Raw genomic sequence first — 24,651 nt, 5'->3', positions numbered from 1 at the left:
TTGAGTAGCATAGACATTTTTGTTTTGTTTTGTTTTAAAGATTTATTTGAAAAAGAGAGCACACACAAGAAAGCACGAGTTGGGGGGGGGGAGGGGCAGAAGGAGAAGCAGACTCCCTGCTGAGCAGGGAGCCTGATGTGGGGCTCAATCCCAGGAACCTGAGATCATGATCTGAGCCAAAGGCAGCTGCTTAACCAACTGAGCCACCCAGGTACCTGGGGAGCATAGACATTTTAACAATACTTGTTCTTCCAATCTGTGAGCATGGAATGCTTTTCCATTTCTTTGTGTCTTCCTCAATTTCTTCTGTAAGTGTTCTATAGTTTTCAGAGTACAGATCCTTTACCTTTTTGGTTAGGTTTATTCCTAGGTATCTTATGGTGCAGTCGTAAATGGGACTGAGTCCTTGATTTCTCTTTCTTCTGCTTCATTGTTAGTGTATAGAAATGCAACTGACATCTGTGCATTGATTTTATATCCTGCGACTTTGTTGAATTCCTGTATCAGTTCTAGCAATTTTTTGGAAGAGTATTTTGGGTTTTCTACACAGAGTAAAGATCACTCTTGATGGAAAAATATATTGACTCTACTTCTGTCAAATTTATGTAGGCCTAATATCCAAACAATTTTAAGAGATTCTGTAAACATTATGAAATAATTAATTTTTAAATAATTTATAACATTTCAAAAATAAAATGTAATTGTTCTTTGCTTTGGGGAACTTGTAGAACATGGCCAAGTTGATAAATATTTTAAAATTGTGAACAATATAGTGAAACTGGATAGTGTAACTTGTAATCAAACTGTTATCAGGACAAGCATATAAGAATAATATGAGCTTTATTTTTTTTTAAATGAAGTATACTCCAGTACTTTGTTATCTTTTGGTTGTTAAGTTATCACTAGCGGCCATTAGAAACATGAAGGAACTCGATTATTTCCACAGGTCATGTGTGGAGTAAATAAAATACTTCAATTTCCTACTGAAGAGACAGGAAAAGTGAAGATCTGACGAGGCCCTCCTTAAATTATTATTGCCAGAGTTTCGAGGTTTGGGGGAAACTCTCAGGGTTAGAAGATTCTGCCTGGGGGAAAGGGGTAAGAAATTAGACGGCATATTTTCCATTGCAAAAAAAGACCGGAAGAGTTGTTTTATAGGCTAAGTGAAGTGAATTTCTGTTGGACTTCTCTGATGCATTGCAACATTGGGATCTGGGACAGGAGAAAGAATAACGTAGGGGGCACATGGGGTCCACAAATGGGCAGGAAGGCAAAAGAAGCCTGGACTTCTGGTTGAATTATTTAGAATGAGGTAAACACCGGCAATGAAAGGTAAAGCCTAATGCTTATAAAAAGTAAGTGGAAGGAAGATTATGTGACAAAGTCTTTGTGAGGATTAGTTTTAATCATAATGACAGCCTACTGGTGACAGCGATACTAGTCGTCTTTTCTGAGTCTCTACAGAGTGCCTATGAAGTACCTACAAGGGGCCAGGCACTCTGTGAGGTGCTTTTCCATGCATTACCTTGAATCCTCCCAACTGTCCACGATAACGTAACCTGAGGTTTTCCAGCTCTTGGTCTTACCTACTACTGTTCTTCAAAGCTCCCTCCTTCTCCTGAACTATTTCGGGGGGTTCTCGGATAGGGCCTTGCATGCACTCACAGACCAGCTCAGCCTGCCACCGTCTTCGCTGGGTTCCCCTATGTCTGCCACGCACATGCTGCTGCGGCTTGTGGATCACTCGTCCTCCTTCCTCTGGGCATTGGTGAGAGCCCTGTCATTGTCCTCCACTGCCGCTTCTCATAGGAACCACTAACTGTGCTGGGCATCACTGTTAATTCCATTGGCTACCACTGCCAATGCCCGAGTCTTGAGGGTTTCCACGTTACATGATGTTCTGTGGGAAATTGATAGAGAATGCATCTGCCACACACTGATAAAGGGGTTGCAATGAGTGGTACCATTTTAAACGAGAATAGTTCTCTGTTTTTGACTTCCTGTCTCTGCTCCCTTCCTGCCAAGTAAGTTCCATTTGACAAATTAGGAAACTGAGTCTCAAAGAGCAAAGTAACTTGAGTAAGTGACTTGCTAGAGTCACAGCTTGGTAGTTATGGTGACTTGCTGGAGGAACGGAGGGCTGGATTTCGGTTTGCTTCAAGCCTGGGCTTTCTCAACACACTATGCTGTTCCACCATCTCTGGTCTTTCTAGGGCATCTGATGGTCCTGAGTGTCCCTTCTTTGGAACTTGACACTCTCTGTTCTCTTTGCCTCTGAGACTGTATAAATTGCAAATTCTCCTCCAAATTGGTTCTCTGTTTCCTTCACAGATCCTTCTCTCACCTGTTAATTGTTCAGTACTCACGCTCTTTCCTTTTCTTTACACTCTCCTTTATAAGGTCTAGTTTGTTGAAAAACAAACTTTTTCAACAGCATTTACTTAACAAATATTTATTCGGCTCTATTATATAGCAGACATCATGCTAAGCAATGGAAATTCAAATCTATCAAGGAATTTATCATCTAGTGTGGAAAGGAAGTTAATCGTTACCTATACCACAGTACAATAGGGTACTGTGAAAGGGCAGACATAGGGTACGATGGGGGCATTAAAAGTCAGATTACAAACGTTAAACATTATAAAGAAGGGGCAAAGTAATGAACCTGGAAACAAAGGGAAGTTAGAGAGGGAGCCCTTCTACTGAGTCTTGAAGGAAAAGTTGGGGTTAGATAGGTAAAGGATGGGTTGGGGTAAAAGCAGAATGTTCTAAAGGGAGGGAGGAGATGCTGGGAGGGTATCCACAGGTCACAAACAAAAATGGATGCAGAGGCTGCTAGGCAGACGAGGTCAGCGAGTGAAGAGGTAAGCAAAATACAACATGGAGAGTGGAGACTGTGACAAACCAGAGGGCACAGACAGGGTCCAAATGAGCAACTATTCCTTACTGTAGCCTGATGTTGCCACTGTGAAGGCAGGCCCATATATTGCCAGATGTTTTTTATTTTTTGAGAGAAGCCTAACATATAGATTTTGATGTGAGTTTTCCCAGATGTATTAAAATACTATGTGGCCAAAAAAAAAAAAATACATTTGCCTGCAACATCTGGGCCAAATTGTGATAACCTTGTATGTTAAGATAAAGAGATTGAACTTCATCCTAAACACATTTAGTAGGAAATTATTGAGTGTTTTGAAGTGGGAATTGACATAATAGGAGTTGTGTTTTACAGAGATTATCTGTTCATTGATAGAAGTGTGGTGGATGGGTTGGAAAGAGGCCAGATTGGAAGATGGATGACTTTCTAGATGTCTATGGCAGGAACCCAAATGCATCAATGAAAACAGAAGCGGTGGAGATGGAGTAAAGGGAACATACAAGGAAGGTTTGGGATCTGCAGGGCTTGGTGACTGATGATATATGAAAGACAAAGAGAGAGGAGGGGCCAGGATAATTTCCTTGCCCAATGGGCCAACAATTTTCTAGAAGCCCAGAAATCTTTCTTTTGCAAAAAGTTCTGTAGCTCAGATAGGGAACAGCAAAATGTTCCAGAATCAAGGCTTGTGTGATGAAATGAAACCAAGGAGTGTGTTTAGGAATATGTTTTATGGACCCCACCAAGATATTCATGGTGCTGGGCCTGCACTATCTCTTCTGCATGACAGCTGGTTATAACTGTGGGTTGGGTTATTTTCCACTACACCGTTTTCCTTTCAGAATGCCTCTCTTTCTTACAGCAATCAGTTTAGTTCACATCCTCAGGCCCTGGTTGTTACAATAGTCACCTGGTTGGTCTTCCTGACTCTTGATCTCTTTCCAGGTTAAACTCCTCTTCCTGGCTCTCCCGGCCCTGTACGATCTGCTACTAAACCCCTGTTTGAATTGTATTCCTAACGAGGGCCTGATTTGCGCACTCTGCCCTCTGCAGGCTGGTCTCTTCAAAGCTCATTGATGTGGTCAAGCCTTGTCTCCTGGAATGCCCTACCTTCTCAACTCTTGCAATCAGGGAAGGCTGAAGACCTCTGTCTATTTTTACCTCATTGCTTCTCATCTTTCTAAATTCCTAAAGCAGTTTGTATTCTCTGCTGGATGAGCCACTGGAGGAGTCCCTGAAGCCTTCAAATGTCTGCTATACACAGAGCCCGACTAATTCTTTCCTGCATAAGCTCCAATGATTCTAGCAGGATGCTTTCTGTGAGCCCAATGTGGTGTCCTAGCCATGGCGCCCTGGACTGGATAGGCACTGCATGTGCCAGAGGTAACTGTATTTGGGCTGTGTCATCTCAGAGATGACTTGTCACAAACCTGACCCCAAAGGCATGTTTCATAGGGTGGTTATTCCTTTTTTGGGGAAGGACAAGATTTTAGATGATTTCATTAGATTTTCTTCATTCCTCCCTTCTTTCCTTCCTTTACTTTTTCTCTCTTTCTTTCTTTTAGAGAAAGAGAAAGTGTGTGGGGGCAGGGGGTAGGGAGGAGTGGAAGAGGAGTAGAGGAAGATGGAGAGAGAGAACCTTACGCAGGTTCCACGCCCAGCATGGGGCTCAATCTCATGACCCTGAGATCATGACCTGAGCCAAAAATCAAGAGTCAGATGTTTAACTGACTGAGCCACCCAGGCACCCCAACAAAGGCATTTATATTTAGGTTACTATTACGAGAAACACCACATTCTTAAATCTGTGTAGCCACTATGTTTATTTATTTTTATTTTTAAAAATATTTTATTTATTTATTTAAGAGAGAGAGAATGAGAGAGAGAAAGAGAGAGAGAGAGCATGAGAGGGGGGAGGGTCAGAGGGAGAAGCAGAATTCCAGCTGAGCATGGAGCCTGATGGGGGACTTGATCCTGGGACTCCAGGATCATGACCTGAGCCGATGGCAGTCACTTAACCAACTGAGCCACCCTGGCACCCCACTATGATTAATAGTATAGGAGGGACACCAGATCCAGGTGCTCTAAATGGCTGGTGAAGCAGCTCCCTTTGCTACCCCAGACTTCAGCATATTTTTGTAAATAATCCCCATCACTAAAGGAAGTCTGTGCATGTCTTATACTAAGTCAAGAAGTTTTGTATTTTTTTTCAACTAATGTTTCATGGGCTTTAGGCATCTTCCCAAGAAGACCTCAGAGACATTTCAAATGGAAAGCACATGGGTATCTCCAGGCAAGATCAATTGGCTACCTTTCAAGAGGCCCCACAGGATGGATTATCTCGGTGAATTTACCACAGCCTATGATCTGGCTCTCAGCCCCGCAGATTTAGAAACTGGATTTTATCAACACTTACAACATAGATCTATTTGTCGTTAGTGGCTCACATTAATCAGCCCACAAAGACTGATGGAAAAAGCCAGAATATCTATATATTAGAAACTGTCCCAAACACTGGAATACTTGCTTAGAATATGAAATCTGAGTAAGGATTAGAGAAGGAGAGCTTCATATGTCATACATATGTGAGAGGGAAATGGATGGAGTTGGTGTTAGTGTCAGGAACTGCACATAACCTATAGCTGGTATTATTGCCGGGCCCCCTGGCAGTCAACTACCATCACTGGAGGTGGGGAGGGGTGTTTTGTCACAGATGTGGTCTTCTTCAGCTCAGTGTTTAGTAATAAATGATCCATAAAGGAGATATACCCATCCGGAGAATTAGGGTGCTTGCATCTGTAGTCAAGGGTGCTCTCTCCGTTGTATAATGACAGTGGTAAATCATATCTAAAAAGTTGATTGATTGGATGTGAGGTATGAGGGAGAAGTAGGAATCAAAGATGACCCTGAGGTTTATGACTTGAGTAACTGGATGAATAATGGAACCAGATACTGAGGGAAAGAACAGTAGATCCTGAGTTTACCCTTGGACGTACTGGATGATTTGGGAATGCCTCTGAGACATTCAATTTGAAATGTCCTATAGGCAGTGGCCTATTCAGATCTGTTACTCAGAAGTGTGATCTGTGTCAGAGGTATAAACTTAGGATTTGTCAGTGTATTCATAACCGAAGTCATAGGAATTGATGATATGTTCTCAGGGAAAAGATAGAGAACAGAATGGAGGGCCTAGGACAGAATTCTGAGGAACACCAACATTTAATTGTTAGGTTGAGGATGAGAAGCTGACATAAGAGACTAAGAAAGAATTGCCAAAAAAAGCTGAAAGAAAATCAGGAGTGGACTTACATGGAAACCAAAATCAGAAACTATTTAAAGAAAAGCATGTAGGTGCTTTGCATGGTGATGTAAGTTCCAAGTATAAAATGGCTCAGCATTGCTCAGTTAAGTGTCTTGGATTTAGCAAGATTCCACCTGGGGCAGACATGGTCACTGGCAGCAGCATGTCCTATTAGGGACTTTGAGGAGTCCTGGAAAAATCCTCTGCATCATGCCGCATCTATCCCCCATGAGTGGGTGGAAGAGAACATTTGTTTGGACTAAATTTCCGTATGTTTTGCTATATGAATAAGGGGATGGGGAACTTAATTGGATTAACAACAACAAAAGAACTGAAAAGAGATACTGGAATTTAGCAATATAAAATTTTCTGGTGATGTTAACAAAGCACTTTCAGTGTAGTGATAGGGTTGGTATGAGAGAGGGCTGGGGAACCGAAGGCTCATTCCCAGAAGAGAGACGTTGAGAGAGAAAGTGTGTGTGTGTGTGTGTGTGTGTGTGTGTGTGTGTGTGTGTGAAATGCAAATGTAACTTAACATGAGGGGAAAACTGGATCAGAGTATTGCAAAAATACCTTTTAAAAAGCTATTGTGTTCTTAGACTCTTAATTATAGAGAACAAACTGATGGTTATCAGAGAGGGGAGGTAGGTGGGGGATGGGTGAAATAGGTGATGGGGATTAAGGAGGGCACTTGTGATGAGAGCACTGGGCATTGCATGGAAGTGTTGAATCACTAAACTGTACACATGAAACTAATATTACATTATATGTTAACTAACTGGAATTTAATAAAAACTTTTTTAAAAAGCTATTGTATACTCAGCTTTAGAGATTGCACTTTAGCATGCTAGTTTGGTCTTTCTTTCCAAGAGCCATCAGTGATGTCTTTAAAAAAATGTTTGGAAATGCTAGACTGTTTCTGGGAATACTTGATGCCCAAGGAGTATGACCTGAAACATTGACACAAGAGGAATGTTGGTGTCAGGGCTTAAAAGTGAGTAGCTACACATGGCCTGTCTAGAATAAATTAAGGTCGAAGTTCACAAGTGAGAAATATTTAACACGCACTTAGGATGACATCTAACAACCTCAGTCTGTGGGATGGAACTTTAATAAAATTAAGGGACCACGTGCTGCACTCAGCCACATACCCAACTCCCACTGCTATCTAGAAGCATCATTCTTGGCTTAAACCAGCAAACAGAAATGTAAAAGCATGCTGTTCCTTTGCATTCCATTTGGGAACAAGTTAACTTTGAAAAACTCCCAGAGGTGTCAGGTTCATGCAGGACCAGGTAAAGAGGAAAATCCAGATGCCTGCATGAGCAGTAGGGAAGTAGATATTTTCTCCCGTTGGGGTAGAGAGGGTCCCTTTATTTTTCCTTAAACAGTCATCCTCTCATCCTCACACACAATTTAAAGCAGCTCTCCAGACTTCACTTCTCTTTCATCTTTTCTTTCCATAATTAAGGAAGGCTGTTTTTAACCCATTTCCCAAAGGACATAGGGTCTGGTGTACCAGGATGTAGGAGCTACCACAGTGCACTAACCCTAAAAATGCAATAGCTCCTAACTTGTTTTCTGTTGTACAGTTTCCATTTGTCTCTGGGCAAGCAGGCAAATACTAATCTGTACTGAAGACCTGAAGGCATGCCAAAGGAAAGTTCTGCCTCAATGCTTTGCTTTTCCGAGATGCCCCCAAGCGGGACTGTGTTACTAGTAGGACGACCCCACTGTGATGTTGCATATTTGAAGACCAGAGGCTCTGTCATCAGATGAGTCTGGTTTCAAATCCTGGTCCTGTCATTTGTCAGCTGTGTGATCTTGAGAACCTTGCTTTGCTCCTCAATTTCTGTTTTTTAATCTGCATAATGGGCACAAATAGGGTTATTGTGAGGACTCAGTGAGATAATTTATATAAAACCCCCAACATAATATCTGACATAGAGTAAGGACCCTCAGTCTATTAGTAAGCTATCAGTCTTAGTAGATATATTAAAAGAGCTCAAAATTATATCATAAATTAAAAATAATTGGCAGTATGATTTCTAATATTATAAGTGAAAAGCTGTTGGAATATAACTTTCATGAATGAGTCTCATATATAATAAACATTTTCTGGAATTTAAAAAATCTTTAAAGAGATTTTGATTATGATTTTTAAAAAAGCAAGGATCGAATGGCCCTTTAATAAGACAGGTTTTTACCACTACAAAACAAACCCAAGAAACCTTCATCCAAAAATTATCACAGCATCAATTTTAGGAACTCAGGCCGAGACACCATGCCAACCCTACCCCGACACCCCTTTGCATACATGATGGTTATCAAATTGAATAAAATAATTTAAAGATCAATATGCCATGATAAAAGGCATTTAAAAAATCCAGTATAGAAGCAGTAAATAGCATTTAATTTTTTATGGTAATGTAAATATCGAAAATTCTGAAGATCAAAATTTTTTAAATACAATTTTCATTTTTAAAGAAAAGAGGAGAAATATAGTTATGGAATGAAGAAAATAGAATGAATTTAGTTAACTCTATTAGGTATTTTATTTTCTTTAATTCCTTTTAAAATTTGACCTGTATCTAACTCCATTTAATGTAGCTGCCATTGGGGTCCCTGGCTGGCTCAGTCAGTTAAGCAGCTGTCTCTTGATTTCAGCTCCGGTCATGATCTCAGGGTCCTGGGATCATGCTCCAGGTGGGGCTCTGAGCTCAGTGGGGAGTCTGCTTGGGATTCTCACTTTCCCTCTCTCTGCCCTTTCCCCCATTCTCTCTCTCTCTCTTTCCCAAATAAATAAATAAATCTTAAAAAAAAAATAATGTGGCTGCCATTGACTAAAAATGCACATTTCTCTTACTTTTTTATTCATTTATTCATTCATTTAACAAATATTTATTGATAGCCACACTAAAGTTTGGTTTATGTGGTGAACTAAAAGAGACAGTGTTTAAGAGTAAAACATCTCTTTGATAATAGAGTATCTTCATATATTAGCAAATAAATAATACTTAAATCATTTTTTAGTGTTTGTGATTCATTCTGACCTCCAAAAGGCAGATTTTAAAGAATGAAGTTCAAGGTATTTTGTATCTGTGACACAAAATAATGTGAGAACAGACTCTAAAGAATTTAACTTGAAGTGGTTCCCCTTATTGCATACAAAACAGGCTTTGTCTCATTTTACTTGGCTAGGGGTGATAAAGAGGATAAGCAACAGTATTGTCCAGAGGCCAAAAGATCCTAGGGGCAAAAAATTACAGATGGCTTCACAATACAGCTCAAGTTCCTGGCATTTAGTAAAGGACGGATTTAGGAATACAGTAAATTTTTGTTTATCTTGGAATTCAAACAACCAGCATATGCAAATAGCTAGGATATTTTCCCTTTTTATTCTACACTCTATTTTTATGAAAAAAAGACAAATAGGAAATATGTTGTCATCGGAATTTTGGTTTAAAAATCAAAACCAAAAAAAAAAAAAAACCAAAACAAACAAGAAAAAAGAAAAATATTAAAACTAGTGTATGCCATAGGGTCAGTACCAATTCAGTATAATCTCTCACATCTCTCATACAGCTATACACTGAAAACTGTTCGGGGTCAAATAAAACAACTTACACCAGACCAACATTTGCTGTGCATTTATTTACACAGGCAACAAGTATATATAGAGCCCCATGTGCCTGGCATACAACAGACTCGCAGTACAATTTGGTGCAAAGCATTTAGGGAATGTGCATGCACTAGAGCCTTCACGTAAAGAAATAATGAGAGAAAAGGTTGAGAAAGTAGTTTGGAACCTAACTTTGAAAGACCTTTGACTATCAGGCTAAATAATCACGGAAGAATTTTTGAGGCAAGGAATGATATGATCAAAGGAATGTTCTAGGAATATTGTACTCATTTGGAAGCAGTAACAGGCTTGTGTTCTCTCTCTCCCCTTACATGGGACCATTGCTGAAATGGGCAAAAGACCAGGGAGTGTTTTTCTGGGAGCTTAGTGAGTATTATTATTTTTTTAAGATTTTATTTATTTATTTATTTATTTATTTATTTATTTATTTATCTATCTATTTGATAGAGAAAGCACAAGCAGGGGGAACGGGAGACAGAGGGAGAAGCAGACTCCCTGCTGAGCAAGGAGCCAAATGTGGGACTGGATCCCAGGACCCTGGGAACATGACCCTAGCCGAAGGCAGGCGCTTAACCAACTGAGCCAGCCAGGCTCCCCAAGGGAGCTTAGTGATTATTAACAGGATCCTTCATCTGAGGTGGTCAGTGGATTTGCTGGGTCAAGAGAAGAAAGCTAAGGCACAAATCATAGAAGAAAATTGAAGTTCAATGTGCCAGGTAAGTGGTCAAAGGGTACGAAATCAGAAACAGACCAGGAACAGAAACAGAAGCTGACGTATGAACCAAGAAGTTAAAATGAGAGAAGTGAAAGTGAATGAAAGAAGTCAGAGGTGGAAAAGAAAGGAAAGGAAAGGAAAGTATTAGGGAGGAATGAATGGGCAGGTCTACTTGTCTTGAAGGGCCAGGAATGGTAGCATGATAACAGAAAATAAGGGGAAAACAGGAGAGATACCATGTAAAAGACACCATTCAGGGTATCTGATGACACATCTCTTTTCTGAGAACATAAGAGTGGACCCTGGATTGCTATATTTGCATTACATGAGTCTGTCTCTTGTCCGTAGCTGATTGCTCCAAGGTGGACAATCCACCTAGACTGGGCCAATCATATCCTTTCCTGAGAATTTGCAATTTGGATTGAGACGTCTGGTAAGTTTGAAATCTTCCCATGAACAAAGATGGTATTAATTTGAAAGCTATGTTGGCTACATAAAAATAACGTTGAAGGCAGCACTTTTGGACCCCACCTAAGGGTGGGGGCTGATTGCCAGGAGAACTAACCATGTGATTAGAGAGTTGGAACTTTCAGTTCCCCCTGCTCCCACCTGAAGGATTGGGCTAGAGATCCAATCAGTCCCCAATGGCCACTGATTTAATCAGTCATGTCTATGAAGTGAAGCCTTCATAAACCCCTGAAAGAATAGGGTTCAGAGGACTTCCAGGTTAGTCAACAGGTGGAGATTTGTGGAGAGTGGTGTGCTCAGAGAGGTCACAGAAGTTCTGTGCCCTCTGTTTACTTTGTCCTATATATCTCTGCCATCTGCCTGTTCCTAAATTATACCCTGAGGTCTTTTTATAATGTTGAACTTACAATTAAAACAGCTAGTTATTTCACCAGCAAAATGGGTTTATTCAGGAATAGCAGAGGAGTTTCAAGTCAGACATGTAAGCTCTGTCATACTATTGTCAAGTCCAGTGATGAAAGGAGAGGACTGTTACTTTATAGAGAACAAGAGGAAATTACGAGAAGTTGCTTTGAAAGTCTATTGTGGGAAACTGAGAGTTCAGGATGATGATGGATTGTCATTGCCCGAGTTGTACCATTTTCTTATTGGCTGAGCTTGTTGACAAACAAGGAGAATTTATCCCTTCCTCCTGCTGGAATAGTAAAGTAGGCTTTTTCATGTTGGGAATGTGAAGTACTCTTCCGGTTTGGGTCTGCAATTGATCCCAAGTGGTGGGGCATGGGAGCTCCCCTTTCTCTATTTCTGGCCTCCTGACTCTATTTCAAATGAGCTACTCAGTTTCACACTACTCAGGTGATCTAGTAAGTCAACTGTTTCTCTGAGTTCTGTGAGCCATTCTACCAAATTAATTGAAAGTAAGGGAGTGGGGCATTAGACCCTCCAATCTACAGCCAGTTGTTCAGAAACACAAGTGATAATCAGGGCTTGTGACTGGCCTCTGAAGGGTGGTGGAGGGGGAGAGTCCTGTGGGACTGAGCCCTTAACCTGTGGGATCTGATGCTATCTTCAGGTGGATAGTGTCGGAAATGAGTTGAATTGTAGGACACGCAGCTGGTATAGAAGAATTGTTTGGTAGTGTGGGGACTCCCGACTTCCACACTGGAATTGGAGTCAGAATCATTGCCAATAAATTCTTTTGCAGAAGCTAATTTGAAATGTGTCTGCTACTTTCATCAGAATCAGTAAAGTCTGATTGCCTGAATTTCCTTGGCCATCAGACAAGCCTCCCACAAGTGTGAAAGTGGCCGATTGGGTACTTCTTATCTTTGCTGAGATTCCAGAAATTGTGCCCTGAAGGGATGCCAAGGTTAGAGGTAGGGCAAATGACCAAAGTCAGGGTTAGTAATCCACGGAGATAGTGGAGGGTGTGGAATCACGATATGAAAGGGTCATAAAAAGATACAGAAGGCAGAGAGGTCAGATTAAGTTTGATAGAAATTCTAAGGGGTTTTGGATGGGGCCAGTCATGCTAGCTTATATAGGACTGCTGGGTTCATTCAGAGCTCTAATGGATAATGGTGACTGACTGGATGGGGGGCCAAGGACCCTGAGATACTGCCAGGTTCTGAGATACCTTCTAAATTATCCAATAATAATATAAATTGGTTAGTAGGTACTGTAAATAATTAAATAGCAAAGATTATTGTCATTACTGACTATATTTTATTAGAGCTCAGTTTAATGACAATAGCAGGTTTTTGAGAATCTTTTAATGTACTAGGATTACATCTGTAATCCTCTAATAATAATAATAATAATACCTCTAAGAACTCCAGAAAGCAATTGTTATTATCTTATGTATTTGTGGTTCATAGATTAATTGGAAATATATCAGCAAGTCTGAACTTTACTTTCTGAACGCAGCCAGGATGGCTTTAGCAAAGTATCTCCAAGGCGTTTCTACCCCCGTGGATTAGTAACCCTGATTTTGGTCATTTGCCCTAGCTCTAACCTCGGCATCCCCTCAGGGCTCAATTTCTGGAATCTTGGCAAAGATAAGAAGTACCCAAACTGTACAGGAATATATAATAAAGTGGAGGTTTCATAGAAACACGTATATTGTCTGTGTACAGGTGGTGTCACCTTTCTGGGCTTACAAAATGGCACGATCACGGAAAGCGCGAAACGTCAGGCAGTTTTAATCATGCTCACAAGAATGAATGGAGGAAAATTCCAAGAACCTGGACAAGAGATCTTGTATTCCTGCTTTTTAAAAGCTGGACTTGTCTCAGCCTTGCTATGCCTGTGGGGCTTGGTACGGAAAGCTGTGCCTGACACATCTCATCTTTAATTCTTTTCTATCTATTTCCTTTCTAAATAAAGGACATGAGTTATTGCAGCCCCAGTCATTTATATTCCAGGAGTGCATTTCGAAAAGAGCAGAGCTTTTGTTTTCCTTGTCCGTCCTGTGGTCGAGGTACTAATGAGCAGGGAAATAACCTAAAGGCAACTTGTACTATGAGAGGAACAGGGATTTGAGGTCTCCAAATTAGCTGCAGAATTAATCCTCAGCCCCGAATAATTGCAAGTTCTATGAATGTAAAAGAAAATTATATCGAAAGTATTTATTTATTAAAGAATTTTAATGCTTTATGAACTCCAAAGGATTTTTATGGAAGAGCAATGGACTTTTTTTTGTTTTTTAACCATGAAGCCTCCTTCCCCCTCCCCCAATGAAATGCTTCAGACAATGAGTATGTTCCTGACAATGAAACTATAACTATGTGTTTTGGAAAAATGTGTGATAATGGGAATTAGTTTATTCCTAATGATTAACATAGCAAGATATTCTGAGAATTTTAAAAGGCATTAGGAAAAAAATAGCACATACCATGTGGGAAAAAGATGAAATGGAGAGTAATTAATTAAAATGTATTAGTAGAAGTGGGAATATTTTTTTAAAATATTAAGAAAAGTCAATTAAAGCTTATTTATTGCAATGAAAATACGTCAGTCTCATATACTTACTTGAATTTACAAGGTTCACTTTCCTTACAAGGCAATTAGTGTCAGAATCTCCAATATTCAATTGCTTGTTTTTTTTTGTTTTGTTTTGTTTTTTTTGAGAGGATCAGGCCATCTAGTGGTAAGGAGTCTACCTATCACATGGGGTGGTATAAATTCATGGGTTAACATTTGATGCTAAATGAGGGTGTGGGTTATTTTGAGTAGGTCACTTATCTTTTTACAGCAAAGAACTGTCACACAGATATATGTAAAACCATCTTGTTTTTCCTAATGTAGAGAAAGGGAGAAATTCATCACAAATATTGAAAACAACACAAAAGTAATATCCAATTTGATAGTAGAAAGAAAATTTAAAAATAATTTTTCTATATTCAAGAATCAGTTTCATATGACGGAGTTCCATTGACCAGAATAAATGGGGGAACATCCAGGTGGCTGCCTAATGGCTAAGATTCAGTCCTGACATATTTTTATTTGCATTATTTACTCATATCGTCTAAAAATTACAATTCCAAATAACCAAGGTTTATTGATTAATTTAGCAAATAGCTCTTATGTGCTAGGGATAAAAATGTAACCAATTTATCTAGCAGTTTGAAGTCATTGGGAAACAAACATGAAGTGGTTTTATTTTTCTCTAACCATCGATCTCCCAACAGACTCAGGTAAATACATAACTTTCCGGTCAACTTCAGTTAAAAACTCTAATTTCACCTCCCTCCAAATATCCCTGGCTTGGTTGTGGCTCAAAGGACAAAGACAGGGGATTAAGAGCTGCCTTTTTACTGCTCTTCCTTTCCTCTCCCTTTTCAAGCTCTCTTGGGCTTGAGGGCAGGGAGGAGAGGAAACAGCCATCAGTCTTTTTATTTAGTTGAACCATTACAAAATCATGGTACATCACTGCTTCTCTGGTTAATGTTGACTGGGCATTTGTGCGCTCTATCTGACAGATGTCCATCTGCTGGTTCCAGTAGGGGAACCTGTGGTAGCTTTCAGAGGAACCACTTCTTCGACAGCCTCAAGAATGGTGTACACTATTGCTTCTTGCTGCTGGGGTCACTTCAACTGGCAGAATTCCCATCTCGCTGGGGTACAAGCAAGATGGCTAAAGTTCTGCTCTCCTGATATATGACCCATGACGAACTCATGCAATTTTGCTATGCCTACTCCCTCAAAACCCTTTCTCTCTGTCCCCCTCCAACTGCTTTTTTCCTGCTCATGTAGGATCATGTACAATCAAGAATATCACTGCCTCGGAAGATGCCTACTTGGAGAATGAGATTCCAGTCTTTCTGTGTATCATGAGACCCTTGTCTCTATAAGTTATAGAGTTCATAAGTTATTAAGTCCAAAAGTTGTTGTTGTTGTTGTTATTATTATTATTATTGATCCATCCATGGCTTTAGGGTATGGTATGCTCAGAGAATTTCCAGGTCACAGCACAGGAAGGGGGAACTCGGATGGAATCTGGAAGAATCCCTGAATTTAGAAGGTAGGTAGAACTGAGAGTCCAGGGAAACCAAGGCAGCTAGAGTTCATAAGAAAGAGTATTAGAGAGAAGAGAGACACACAGAGAGAACCCCAGAAACCTGCAGAGGGTCCTCTCAGATATTCAGTTGTGTACTGATAAGCACAGCCATGAAAGGAGAAAATTTTACCTTTGGCCAGGAAGCATATGCCTTCAGCTGGGAAAGAACCACCCAAATGGATTCAAAGTAACAGGGCTAGGAATAATGCCCATGCCCTGCCCATCAGACAGAAAAACTTCAAGGTTTAGAGGGGACTAGAGAATATATAAAAACTATTTGCCTTAATAGTAGGCATAATTAGCTCTAAATTCAGTGCTCCTCTGTTTCTGTCTACCAATCTTATAAGCAGGACACAAAAAGATTAACTTGTTTCCGAGTAACTTAGCCTGTGTCCTAGAACAAAGTCCAACAATACTATGGAAATACAAAAATATCTAGCATCCAAAAAGTTAAAATGCATAATATACCCAATGTAATATTACCAGCTATATAGAGAAGCAGGAAGATATAATCTATAACAGGTAGAAAAGTTATCGATTGAAACTGACCCAGAGCTGACCAAATTAGGATTAGCAGACAAAGACATTAGATCAGTTATTATAATTATATTCCACATCATCAAAAAATGAAATAGAGACCTTGCAGATACAAAAAGACCCAACTCTAACTCCCAGAGATGAAACAATATGCAAAATAAAAATATACTGGACGGAATTACAGAGGATTAGGCAGGCATTGCAGAAGAAAAAATTAGTGAACTCAAAGATAGTAATAGAAACCATCTGAAATAAAACCGAGAGAAAAGAAAAATTTTTTAAAAAGTCGATCAAGATGTCTAATATACATGTAATTGGAGTCTCTGAAGGAGAAGAGAGTGAGGAACAGAAAAAAAATATTTGAAGAAATAACAGCCGAAAAATTTTCAAATGTGATGAAAAGTATAAACCAACAGAACCAAGAAGCTCAATGAAGCCAAAGTGCAGGAAATAAAGAAAATGACACAGAGGAGGATCATGTTCAAACTGCCCACGCCCAGTGATAAAGGGAAACATCCAAAAAGGAGCCAAAGGCGAAAGAAAAAAGATACCTTAGGTAGAAGGAAACAAAGACAAAGATTACAGCAGATTTCTCACTGGAAACAGTGCAAAAGAGAACATGCTGGAGCAACATCTATTAATGGGGAGAAAACCATGATCCAGAATTCTATACCCAGTGAAAATATCTTTCAAAAACAAAGGCAAAATAAGTACTTTTTTAGACATACCAAAGGTGAAAGAATTCATCGCCAGCAGACCTTCACTGCAAGAACTGCTCAAGAAATTTCTTCAGGCGGAAGGACAATGACCCAACTGGGAAATATGGATCTGCATGGAAGAATGCAGAGCAGACAGAAAGGGCATCTCCACTGGAAAATAGATGGTTTTCCCCTTATTATTTGATCTCTTTAAAAGATAACTGCTATGCAAAAATAATAATGTATTATGGTAACTATAAAATAAGTAGCAGTACAATGATGGCAGCAAAAGCACAAAGGCTGGGAGGGGGGAGGTAGAAATATAATATTCAAAGTCTCTTACACTATGTAAAAATGCCAAAATATTGCTTGAAGGCAGACTGACATGTTAAAGATATACACTGTAAACCCCAAAGCAACCCTAAAATAACAAGACAAAAGACAGCTAATAAGCTAACAAAAGAGGTAAATTATAATAATATAACTTGTGCAATTAATACAAAAGAAGGCAGAAGAGGAGAATAAAGGAAACAAAAAATAGATGGAAAAAATAGAAAACAAATAGCAAGATGTTAGATTTGAACCTTATATCAATAATTACAGTATAATTTCTTACTTGTTATGACAAAATCTTAAATAATATAGTGATTTTCTACTGTATATCCTATGAGTTAAAAATAAGGAAAGATTGCATTAAGCCAGTCTATCTAAGTGAGGAAGAAAGTTAGGGGAGATTTTAGGCAATGATGTGCTTGGTTGATGTTAGACAAGGAGCTCTAGAGAAAACAGGGCAGAAGTTAAAAGCAAGGCAGCTGCAGAATGGTGCAAGGAAAAGGGGAAGGGGTGAGGATTAAGTTTTTTCTAAAAAGTAATTTGGGATAGAGTGATTTTAATTACAAGTAAGAAAGAAGGAGCCAAGAGTCAGTATATTAAAATTTCTAGGTAATATTATAAGGGTAAACTGGGATAGTGCTTATCATTGACATGTATGTTTTAGGAAGATTTTTTTCTAAGTTGCCCTTTGCTTTACTCTGGTTTCATAGCCTTATTAAGCTGATTCATTTAATTATCAAATTTATAGAATATCATTAAAATAAAGAGTATTAAAAAGTGTGATATGACCTTCATTTGGCTCTTTCCAATAGAAAACTTATTACCTGTGGTGACAGCAAAATGTATTACAGGGTAAAACTTAAAGGCCAGAGGAAAAATTAAACTATTGTTGTTTAACCCAGAATCTTAGAAGGATTGAGTGGATATTACATAAAGTCGCAGGATTTTTTTGTTTTTGCATTTCCCCTCCCAGTGCTATTCCTGGTTCCATATTCATATAAATATACAATAAATTATTTTTGATAACTTAATGTTGAAATCTGATGCTTCCGTATACTCTCTAGAAAATGACAGGTTTCTCATGTTCTCCATATCACCTGTAAAAAGTGCTAACTTAGTACAGACACAGAAGATACACCTTTATAAATACATTAACACTTAAGTTTTGTTTTTCTCCTCTGTTACTTCACACGCTGGATATTAATGGCAACAATAATAGCAATGCTCAGTTCTTGAGCTTTCCCATTGCAAGTTACCGAACCACACTCTACGTAGGTAATCTCATTTCTTCACGGACACTTTTAGAGGTAGGTATTACTTCTTCCGTTTTATAAGAGGAGACAGAGGCAAGGGAGGGGCAGTGACTCTTCTGGGGGCACTGGGCTCCCACATGGGTCTGGGTAACACCAAAGCCCATGCTCCTTGCCACACCCTGTGCTCCTCTCCGCCCCTCTCCCAAGAAGAAATACAATGATGACTTTGAAAGTCCAGTTTCAGAGTTTAGTAAGTAAAGAACTCAGATGCTCATGAAGCATGATTATTCCAGGTCTGTGAGAGTTTCAGGGATTACTTTGGAATAATAATAATTCTGTGGGTAGATGGAGGAAGAACCTCCTGATGGCCTCAGAAGAAAATAATTGATGTGAACCTGGTAAGCACCTACTATGCTCAAACCTTGGAAAGCGATATTTCAAGTTATAGTTTTCCCACAACAGAGCTATTTAACTTTAATTTGTAAGAAACCAAAAATTATGAACTTTTCAGTCACAAAGATTATGGATTTTCAAAGCTTTTCTATTGTATTGCTTAGGCCCAAACTAAGCTATAATAAGGTTTCTGCTTATTTTTCATTCACTTTCAATAAGAAAAAAAAAAGGTTGAGGATTTATAAGAAAATTATTTTAAAACCCAAGATAGAACAAAGAAGCACATTCAGAGAAAATCTGCTTTACCCCTAAATCCAACAGCTTGTCAGAAGTATACAGAAATCTCAGCAGGCAAATGTGAAATGTTTTTGCCATGCCCAGCAGACCATGTGCTGAAACCCTGAGACATAAAGTAACTCATCAAAGCAGGAATCATCTAGAGAGAGGAAAATAACCAGTATATCACTTAAGGCATTGGGTTTAAAATATTAAAGATGAGGCAATACTTTAGAAAGGACTCTGTGGCTATTGTTAAAATGGAATTTGCTCAGGGACTATGGTTTAGTGTTCCAAAGTAGCTAGTTCCCTGAAGCTGTTCTAGTCCATCCCCACTCTTCTTCTGTTCCAGGAGCACTATGATTAAAGGGCTACAGAATCACAGAAAACTTTGGACCCTGTTTATTTCTCTTAACCCTTGAAGTTCTATTTCCAGTGAGCGTCACAATATACTATGGCCAGGCAAAACAAAACAAAACAAACTTTTGCAGCATTAATAATGCCCATTTTGGTGGTTTTTAATCTTGAATCGAGTAAACTAACAAGTGTTATTATAGAATTCTTAATTATACTAAATAATGATAGTAATTTACCAACACATTGTTATGAAACATTTGGTTGATTGATATGATGTGGACCGTTTTTCTTTCCTATTATTTGGCATTGGAATTATGTTAACTCTTTTTTTCTTAATGATGATGAGATTTCATATTCATTTCAGATTATAAAAATTATAAAAAAGATATACATACTTTTCATATTTAAAGAAGTTAATGTCTCCTACCGAGAATTAATAAACACATTTGGGGAAAGGCATTGTATTCTTCCCTCCATCACTAGTAAGTCTTACAGTGTAATGTACACTGTGGTTCTGGGTCTGGCCAGAAGTAGCAGGAAGTTCAGAACTCAGTGTTCAGTTTCATCTTCAAAACGGTCCTCAGAGCACAGAACCCAAGACATCAGTGATGGCTCAGAATGAGTGGTTAAATATATAGTGTGACTCAGAACTTAACTTCCAATAGATCGTCAATCACTTTTAAAAGTGGATGAGAAAAAGACATCTTTGTAAAAAGTGCTAAAAGTTAGGAAGATGTCCAGATTTTTTTGTCCTCTCTTAAAATCCAGAACCAAAAAGTTTTAAGTAACTTCTTATTCAGAACCTGACCAAATATTTGTTACTATTGAACCCTGTTTCTCAAATTGTGGGCAGAGATTCTATGTCTGCATTCAGGAAAGGGTAATAAATAATGCCCAGCTTAACAGCTCACCTACCATGGAAAAAACAAGACCTAATTTAACTTGATATTTACCAAAGTGAAGGGTACTAAGTATTGGTTAAAAGGGATTATCATTTCCTCCCACTAGGAAACCAATATTTGCTATCCAGGCAAATAGATGTGAATGGTATCACTGATCAGAGAGCAGCAAACTGGGAAGACTATAAATATGGCATTTAAATGAGTCTTTACAGAACCTCTAAGACTCCAAGGAATCCCTACCTCTGGATAATCCTCTGGAGCAGGAGAAGAGAGAGATACAGAAAAGGCAGGCAGTCTGGGTGGCCGGAGTGGAGTCCTGGGCCCTGGCAATCGCTTCTGCTTTAGCCTTAGGCAGAGCCGCCGTTTACCGCTTGCTAAGTACTTTGGGCTTTTACACAAGATTATCTTTGAAAACAGATTAGCATCACTTTTTTAAAAAGCTTGGAAACTATTGATCTTGAAAACCGTCCGCTATGTGCTGAACAAGAATAAAATGTATGAAATCTGGTCAATTTTGCCCACATTCCCAATCAAGGGCAAAGTTCATTTGAAGTTGAAATTACAATTCAGACTGCTACTCACTTTTAGTGCCCCCCATTCTTATCTATATCTGCACCTCACTTGCACCCTTTTTCTCCCATACCAATAATACAAATTTAAAAAATCAGTATATACCAATTTCTTCTCAAACTTTTTCAATGACATTTCTTCTTTTTTTTAAAGATTTTATTTATTTATTTGAGAGAGAGTGCACACACTTGGGGGGCTTGGGAGGGGGAGGGAGGGGTAGAGGAGAGGGATAAGCAGAGTCCCCACTGAGCAGGGAGCCTGACGCAGGGCTGGATCCCAGGATCATGACGCTTAATCAACTGAGACACCCAGGCACCCCTTTTCGATGACATTTCTATTTTACCAATAGGATTCTCTAGGATTCTCTCACCAATTTTTCAAACACGATTTTTGAACTTGGATTATTTCTAGAAATCAGTAGTGAGATTTATTATGTGTTTGATCCTATCATTTCTCGCTTTACCCATCTTTTAGCATTTTAAGGTTGTTGAGTCAATTTTTTGATCCTTCCTTAATACTTCCCTTATACTATTTTATTGGTGAAAGAATGAATATTATTTGAGATATTAAACATACAGTTCATATTAATAATCTTTTCCAGACATCCTCATTGCCTTTCCACTGGTTTGAGCAGAAGGGATGTCAAATCTTTCTGCAAACTGTTATCAATTCAAAATACTGATTATTCCTTGTTTAAAACTATAATGTAGCCTTTCATCTGTGATAAGATTGTTTTGATTTCTTCTGACATGTTTGCTAAGCTTTTGCATGTTCTTTGCTATTTGCCAAACTTTTACCAATTTCGGTATTCTGTCATCAATCCTCAAATGATATATCAGGCTTTTAAAAATATTTAAATTTAAATTTCAGGGCACCTGGGCAGCTCAGTCGGTTAAGGGTCTGCCTTCAGCTCAGGTCATGATACCGGAATCCTGGGATTGAGCTCCACATCAGGCTCCCCACTCAGCTTGAGTCTGCTTCTCCCTCTCCCCCAGCTCCTTCTCTCTTTCTCTTTCTCTCTCACTCAAAAAAATAAATAAAATCTTTTAAAAAATTTAAATTTCAGCATTTAACCTGTGATGTGATTGTTTTGATTACATTTGAGTCCCTTTGCATCCTTTTTTTTTTTTTAAAGATTTTATTTATTTATTTGACAGAGATACAGACAGCCAGCGAGAGAGGGAACACAAGCAGGGGGAGTGGGAGAGGAAGAAGCAGGCTCATAGCGGAAGAGCCTGATGTGGGGCTCGATCCCATAACGCCGGGATCACGCCCTGAGCCGAAGGCAGACGTTTAACCGTTGTGCCACCCAGGCGCCCCCCTTTGCATCTTTTTGAACATCATTTTTACTTTTCTAGTCTTAAGATACTGTAGTTATTCTTCTATCTAACTCGTTGCCATACTCATCTGTGTTAGATGATAGGTTCAGTGCCAAGACTGAGACCCAAATCAACAATGGCTTAACCAAGGCAGACATTTGTTTCTTCATTTCTTCTTATGAAACAGTCTGGCTGTTGGTGTTCTAGGGCTAGAAGTGTAGCTTTGCTTTATGAGGTTGTCCGGGAATCCAGACTTCAATCCTGTTGCCACAAGGTATTTCCCATGAACATATTGTCCAAATTATATAGTGTAAGTATCACTTCTACATTCCAGTTGGCACAAAAGTGTACGGAGGGCATACCCTTACCTTTTAAGTCCAGACCCAGAGGTGTGTTTATTACTATTCCAATTCCATGGGCCAGAACTCAGTATTGTGACTCTGCCTAGCTGCTTGGCAGACTGGGAAATGTAGCTTTTATTGTGAGCAGCTAAAATTCAAAGGTTTCATTACAAAGTGAAGAAGTGGAGAATGGATACTGGGTAACAAGTTTCTACCACACAGTCTTAATTGCATATTTCTAGACATTAGTAACCAAAATACTTCCACTTCATATTGATGAAGTCGTTCTGGATCATTTCTAAGTAATTTCATCTTCAGGGTCAATGTAAATCAGATTTGGGGCTCTCAGTTGTGTTTAGGGAAAAAGGGAAAAGGATGTGGCTATTGTTCATGTTTCAGCAAAAGCTCAGTTTCTAAGGTGCACGAAATCTGGGCATGGTATGGCACTAAGGAAACTCAAGTGGCCATTGGAGCATACCCTGATATTCTGCTATTCTCATCTGCTCAAATCCTGATGAGACTGGGAAACTGTTTTAAATAAGAAGAGTCATTGTTTTCAGGGCTCCTCTAAGTATTTCTCCCTCTTCCTCCCCTCCCCTTTTTTTCTCCTCTTTCTCCTTCTTCGTTTCCATACTAACAGTTATCACTAGAGATGTGAATTATCCTGCCCTGAAAATCTTTCATAGAAGCTCCACTGCATTTTGATTGAGTTGGCTTAGACATAGTAGATTTAGTAAAATATGAAGACGGCCAATATGGACTACAAATAAAAGACTTCCCATCTAAGTTCTGGAGATGGTGGCAACAGGGAACTCTTACCCAAAGAGGAGTCCAGACTGCAGCTAAATGCTTTCTAATGAAAACAAGATACTCATTTTTAGAAAGATAGGCCTCCCCCATAGATAAGGGTCAACATTTTCTAAAAATAAAATGGGGTCAGAGGTCAGAATTCTTTAATAGTTAAAGATTATTTAAAAGAAAACTTTTTTTTAAAGGATTTATTTATTTATTTTAGAGAGAGAGAGCAGGGGGAAGGGGCAGAGGGAGAGGGAGAGAGAATCTCAAGCAGACTCCCTGCTGAGCACAGAGCCTGATTTGGGGCTCCATCTCGTGACCTTGAGACCATGACCAGAGACGAAATAGAAGCGGATGTTCAACCAAACTGAACCACCCACGCACTCCTAAAACAAAACTTTCAATTGATTCTGCCTCCTTGACTATCTTATCTATATTTGATGATGCTGGGGAAAGGAGGTGTTTTCCCAGAAGGAAAACAACCATATTATTGTCAAATATTACTTTAGAAACATCCATATGTACACATATCAGTGTCCAAAATACAAAATAGAGTGTGTTCAACAGAATTAGATCCTGCCTTCTAGGAATTTAAATGTCGACAATGGTATTATTGACTCAAACTAACAAGTAAACATTAAAAAGAGTATCCTACACATTATCAGAATAAATAGCAAAATATTTATAGTATGCATAAGTTCAGTGACCAACTTTGAGTCTTTGTGGTCTGGAAATGAGCCATCGTTTTCTGACTCCCACGCTGGAGTCTCTTCACAGAGAATTAGCTAGTATTTTTAAGACTGTGATGTCTTGAAAGCTTTAAAAAATAGCTACATTTGTTTAACCTCAACGCCAAGCTTTCTGAGTATTTTATACTACAGCATGCTGCATTAAGAGAAGACAATAGGACTAAAGAGAACTTTTTTTCCCCCTGACAAAACTCTTGAAAGGAACCTATAAAAAGTTGAACAAAGCGTATTTGTTGAAAGTTGTTCTCCCAGAAGCCGGGAGAAGGCATGCACCCATTTGGTGCCGAGCCTCTCTTCCATGACTCCTATAGTGACGACGCCTCCCTCAGTAACCTGGGTGACTGTTTCCTAGCAACCTCAGAAGCTGGGCCCCTGCAGTCCGGAGTGGGAAACCCCACAGATCACCTGTACTCCATGTAGAATTCTTACTTTACCTCTTAAGTCTTCCCCTCAGTTCTGTGGCTGGGCTCCCACACGGAGCAACCATATTACATGATGTTACATGAGGGGTCGGCCGGCATTAGGATGGGGAGGTCAAAGAAAAGGGGGATTGGGGAGGGAGTTTTGT

General features: G+C 39.2%; 1 protein-coding gene and 1 long non-coding RNA gene across 3 annotated transcripts in view; both read left to right on the top strand.

Annotated features, from left to right (window-relative positions):
• LOC148109178 (uncharacterized) overlaps positions 1-24,651 on the top strand; it is a 150,562-nt gene that overhangs the window by 105,212 nt on the left and 20,699 nt on the right. The window lies entirely within an intron of this gene.
• On the top strand, positions 9,249-19,682 carry LOC148109179 (uncharacterized). The gene is made up of 3 exons (XR_015726306.1): positions 9,249-10,535; positions 10,883-10,967; positions 14,983-19,682. It is a non-coding gene; the product is annotated as an uncharacterized LOC148109179 (long non-coding RNA).

Source organism: Ursus americanus, chromosome 12 (assembly GCF_024610735.1).
Source record: "Ursus americanus isolate L20-20 chromosome 12, mUrsAme1.1.p, whole genome shotgun sequence".
Lineage (NCBI taxonomy): Eukaryota > Metazoa > Chordata > Mammalia > Carnivora > Ursidae > Ursus > Ursus americanus.
The sequence above is the reverse complement of the archived record's forward strand: the minus strand, read 5'-3'. Positions and strand labels throughout refer to the sequence as shown.